Below are 6,000 nucleotides of genomic sequence, written 5' to 3' on the forward strand. Positions count from 1 at the left end.
GTCTGAGCAGTATGGGCACACACATCTGTTCATACCAACTTTGCAGACAGATGTACAACTGTTTTTGTGAACAGTGGAGTTTCTCTACTTGCTTAAAAAAATAGTAGTTTGTTGTGACATTCACTCAGCTTTATTGACTTTACTAACACAGATGATAAATAATTCTCTGAAGAGCTGTCATGTCTGTTTCATGCCCCATATTGACTATAGTGAGGGGCTCTGCCTCCCATCACAGTGCCCATACATGTGTCTGAATACCTCCAGCACCCACCAGGGATTGCAGCTTCCTAGCCTGCCTTGTAAGCTATTACTATGGACACAGGCCTTTGCACACATGTTCATACTAGAATGAGTGATGAGCCATGGGGGGAAAAATAAGATGAATGCCAAATATAGCTTGAATCATAGAATCATTAAGGTTGGAAAACACCTCCAAGATCATCAAGTCCAACCATGTGGTTATGGTCTATCTTGTAGATTTACCTCTTTTGGACAGCACAGATTTAATACTATTTTATTAACTACCTTTCAAAGCATTCCACCTTAAAATGCGTGGTATGTTTTGTAGTAACAGTTTTGCTAGTACTAAGCATGGGATTTCAGTCATGCCATGCTATTTCAGTTCTTTTCTGTGGACATAAACGTTGGCTGAATGCTATTAGGAAAAAAGCAGGTTACATCATACCAGTAAATTAGAAGTAAAATATACTGACAGCCTTTAAAGTTGTGAACTTTGTGCATGTCTTCAGGGATAAAAGAGAATAGGATCTGAGGTAAAATTGCCCCATGGCAGGGCTAGCATTTCAGAACAAAGCCACTGTGCCACCCACTCTTCTTGTTCTTCCAGCCATGAAAAGCTAGGGGAGTGAGTAGAACTATACTGCTGCACCTTGAGGGACTTAGAGAGCATTGTCACACCACTCAGAGCAATAATCCTCAGCAAAGCACTGCTGAAGTTCATCAAGGGACAGTGCATCATGGTGGCAGGAAGAACATGAAGCAACAAAAAAAGTGTCACTGTAGAGGGTTGTCAATACACTTATAAATGGCAGCTGGAAGTTGCAGTGGAGAAGAACAGGACTCAGGGAAGATGAGCACACACACAAAAAAAAAAAACAGCTATAGAAAAGCAGCAGGTACAGTGAAGGGTTGGTACCAGAAGGGGACAGAGTTTGATTCTGACTCCTTTTCCTGGCAGTGTTGCCACAGTTTCTTTGTCCAGATATCAGGCTGGGGGGTATCAGCAGTGATTGGAGAAAAAGTAAAAAAAAAAATAAAAAACAGTTTAGGGAATCAAGAATATAGAAGGTACTTTTCTGAAACACACCATAAAAACTCATGCCCCTTCTGGGACAACACAACTTCACTAGCTTGGAGATTTTACTTTTCTTGTGTCATTCTGTTAGCCCCTCGCATAAGAAATCAAAAATGGTTTCTGAGAGCCCCTCTTCAGTTACTCTTGCATCAGTTGGGTTGCTGTCTTTACATCATAGCTTTCAAGCTTTCTAAAGGATGAATTGATTTTAAAAAATTTAAAGCATAATTGTTAACTTTAAGGGAGAACATTATATATTTTTTCAATAAAATACTCTATAGGGCATGAATAATAGCACAAGAGATTGAAATTATCACTGCAGATTACTTTATTACTGTCCCAACTTTCCTTTAGCCTTAATTCTCCTTATATCACTCATTCACAGTTCTATCACTGAGCTTCAACTTCTGCTAAACTATGTGGCTTTACCCAGCAGGGATATAGTTTACAGAGGTTTTCCTAGGCGAGCTTGACACAGTGAAAGACTTTAGAAAAAGGCTTCCATTATTTTTGTCTTCAGTACTTTCAGTAAGAAATGATACCACATGAAACATAGCCTCTTTCCTTAAAGTTCATGAAAAAAAGTTATATTAAAACTGAATAGTAAGATATGCTCCGTAAGGAGACACCTTGTAAGTTTAAATGATTGCATAAAAGTATTTAATTAGATTATCTTTAATCATAGAATCACAGAATGGTAGAGTATCCTGAGTGTGGAAAAGACCTACAAAATTCATCAGGACTAGATCCTGGCTGCACACAGGGCCACACACAAATAAAACCCTATGCCTGAGAGCTGTCCAAACATTCCTTGAACTCTGGCACTGACCAGGCGCTAGCTTGATGTAATTCTGTTTATCATAACACTTTCTGCCCAACTCTTCAGCCAATTGTTTGCCCATCATACTGCGTATTTGTCTAGCTGTATGTTGGACATTGTGTCTAGAAGGATAATGTGAGAAAAAGATTACATCCACTGGCTTCCCCTAATCAACTAGCTAGATAATTTTGTCATAAAAGGAAACTACATTAGTTTAAAATATCTTTCTTCTCATGAGCCTGTGCTGGCTATGATCAGTGACTGCAGAGTTTTTTCAGGTGTTTTTCAGTGACAGAGAATAATTTTCTCCATCAGGAGAAATTGAGACTGACTTTATATTTTCTACAAAATCAATGCTTGAAAAGAACACAGAAGATAAACTAATCCATGCTTGTTATGTCATGTTAAACATTTTAAAGTTATCTTCTGTGTCCCACTAGAGCATTTTCTCTAGCAACCTTCATGGACCAAATATTTTTTTCAGAAATGAAAGAGAAGCTTCTCCATTTCTCTCTTAAGTTCAGTTCCACCTTTCTCAATCAATAGTGTGGTTCTTGAGATTCTTCAGCCCAGAGACCTCCAAGAAATCACAAGAGTACAAATTCAACCACTGACTGTTTTCAGGACCCTGAAAGACTCGCTGTCCATTCCAGTGGAAAGCCCTCTCCATTTCTTTGGCAGATGGTGTACTGTGCATTGTGTGCAATTATGAACTCAGGCAGACCTAACTCAGCAACCTCTACCTTTATTGCAGAACTTCACCATCTGCCCTTCTATATCCCTGAAGTACATTATCTGGTTGTTTTGCAGCTGCCATCAGATAATAGTAGGAGAGTTCATTTTTTTCTCTATCCAATTGTCCAGCCTGATCTTGAATGCCTCCAGAGATGGGACATCCACTGCCTCTCTGGGCAACATCTTCCAGTGTCTCACCACCCTTAGTGCAAAATACTTTTTTCTTATATCCAACCTAAATTTCCCATTTTACCTTGAAACCATTTCTCCTCATTCTATCACAACAGATCCTGCTAAAGACTCTCTCCCCTTCTTTCTTACAGTCCCTTTTACATACTGAAAGGCTGCTATCAGGTCTTTTCTTCTCCAGGCTCATCAAGTCTAAGCACATCAGGCTGAGGTTATTCCTGAAATTTGGAAGCACTGGCTGTATTACAGTTGCAAAGATGAGACAATTGTCTATATTTTACCAATATCAGTAACTTCAGCAGAAAACGGGCTTGTGATCCTCAGCATTTTATTAAGGAGGACCTTTTTGTTTTCTGTCCAAATAGCATTCAAAGTTGTGACAGAAAGAAATACATGGAGTATTTCCCTGTTTTATCCTTGGGCCAAGTACATCACAAAAAGAATAATTTCCTTCCTATCACCTCTAAGTAGAGTTCACTCAGCTATTTCTAATTTTGATGGCAAAGGCAGAAGGTTGCTTTCTCTAACGTTATATAACGACAGTACTGACTGATGTACAGCACCTTAACAGAAAGTATTTGGCCAGGTCAATAAAGTGTATGATTGTCAAAGATGTAAAATGGGACTTCGCAGAGCCAGCACTGCTGTCAGGGAAGGTAGAAGATGTGAAAAGTATTTGCTGCCCAGAGTTCGGTTTCTCCACACAGTGAACTAACCATCAATGTTTCCCAGCAATAAATAATGCCACTTGCCAATGCAGATACATAGAACTTAAAAGTATGAACTCTGAAGCCATTAAGTCTCACTGTGATACTGAGCACAGCAGAGTGCACACACTTCTGTATTTATACTTCTATCTACAGTCAATAAATCAGAATCTGTAGTACCTGCTTTATCCAAACCATCTGCTTTACCGCATTAAAAAAATGAGTAGGTGGGAAAAAAATTATGAGAGCTGCTTTTACCTCCCGTTCCTGTTGCTAGAGAAACCAATTCTATAAAGTATTTTCTGATGTCTGAAAAGGAAGCTGTCATGTTCCCCTTCCTCCGCAAAATGCCTGAAATGGTCTTTTTAATGATAGTCCAATGGGAGAAAGAGGGAGGAAATCAAAAGCGCTTTTTTTTTTTCCACCTCTTCAATTGACTTGTTGACTGACCTTGGGCAAATCGTTAAGGGCTCCTGTGTGTATAAGCTATATTAGGGAATCATAACAAATGCACAACATAACATCAAAGGAATTATGCTGTTCAGAAGAGGACTGAAATTGTAAAATAGAGCATAACTCTCTGTGGTTAGATTGGCCATGCCATCTTCAACTGTAGCACTGGGTAGTGCTACCGTTAGTGGGGTTAGACCATCTTTGTCTTTGGCCCATATGAAAATCAAACCAATGATTGTTGGAGATCAAAACACTTTCTTTGCCTTCTTTCCTGCCTACAAAGGTAAAAGAGAAGGACTGCTTATTTATCCATTTTGTTTTTACACCTGTAAATAGGTCTAATAGGTCTAGTGGGTATACTAGCACTGTGATGACAGGAGGAAATCCAGTTATTTTTGACAAGTCCTCTGTGGAACTGCAAAATAGTAGTTTCCGTACAAGACCTCTACTAGTTTGTAATGATTTTGTATCAGGTAGACAGGATGGTCAGGAAGTACTGAAGACTTTGTTGCTGATGTGCATTTTTACAGGTACCCTGCTCAAATGAGCTATAAAAAATAATTGCAGAAAATCAATTAGCATTTCCAGTGGCTGTACTTTTTGAAAACATGTTATTTTCAAGTTTATAACTCCATTTATCCCTCCTCCCATACCTGCAAGAGATATTTGTCAGATGACAGATCAGATATCTGAACTTGGCATGTATCTAGGATATGGTTCTCAAGGGAAGGATCACTGGTTCTCTGAAACCATCTTAGCTTTTATTATTGTTTCCTTTCCTGCTTTTCAGCTCAGATGCCAATAGAAATGCCACTAACCAAATAAACCAATTTCAGCCTGTCCTTGTCAAACAATTTAGTCATTTATTTCAGAACCATATGGAGAAAAGTTCCCCATATGTGATCTGTATTTTGGTAGATGAGATTGGAAACCCTATCACATGAAATCCATTGCCTGAATAGGTGTCATTTTATAGAGAAGTGGCATTCTTTTGTTAATTAAGCTCACCATGCAAGACATTTTGCTGATTAAGCCTTAAGAACACTCTTTATAAACTTAATACAACCAGTGGTTTTCTTCAGGATTTTGGGCACTTGTTTCTAGTACAACCATTTCTTGGATATATGATGTTTTGACAGTTTCTAGTAAGGTAAAAATGAAAGGGAATTTCTGTGATAATTCTGCTGCATTCTTACTCTATGTGCTGCTGTAAGCTCATCAATGTGTAAGAAAATCCTAACTGAACATACTGACCAGAGAAAAATACCCACCAACGTTAATACAGCAACACATGGCTTTTTACTGCACTATATCACAGCTCATCAATTTTTTATTTTAAGAAAATACTTAGGGATGTCTTCTGTGCTAGATTTTGGTTATAAAGCTGTGCGAGCATGAAAAATGAGAAATTCTTTCTCTTGGAGTTTTAATGCTCCACATCCAGCTTGTGGCTTTAAGGTGACCAGTCATAACATTAATTTCACATACAATCAAATCCTGAGAAAGCTTAGGATTGACTTCTACTAACCTGTAAGGCTGCTGGGCAGTCTTCTTAACTTCATATGATTGTTGTGCAGCAGAAGTTGTTTCTTTTTATTTCTTTGCCACAAAATGGGCAAAAGTGCATCAAAAGGGCCAAGGAACTAAATTCCCTGTGGGAGCTGCCTTAGTTCTCTGTCACAGGTAGCACTGATACACTTGACAGGCTGATCTCAAAATGCTCTGAAATAAATACAGTGTTTGGAGGCTCAGGATGGCAATGTATTGACAGCAGAGCAGTA

The sequence above is a fragment of the Lagopus leucura genome, unplaced genomic scaffold (assembly GCF_019238085.1).
Source record: "Lagopus leucura isolate 7727_CA_CO unplaced genomic scaffold, USGS_WTPT01 Super-Scaffold_100001, whole genome shotgun sequence".
In the NCBI taxonomy this organism is placed as follows: domain Eukaryota; kingdom Metazoa; phylum Chordata; class Aves; order Galliformes; family Phasianidae; genus Lagopus; species Lagopus leucura.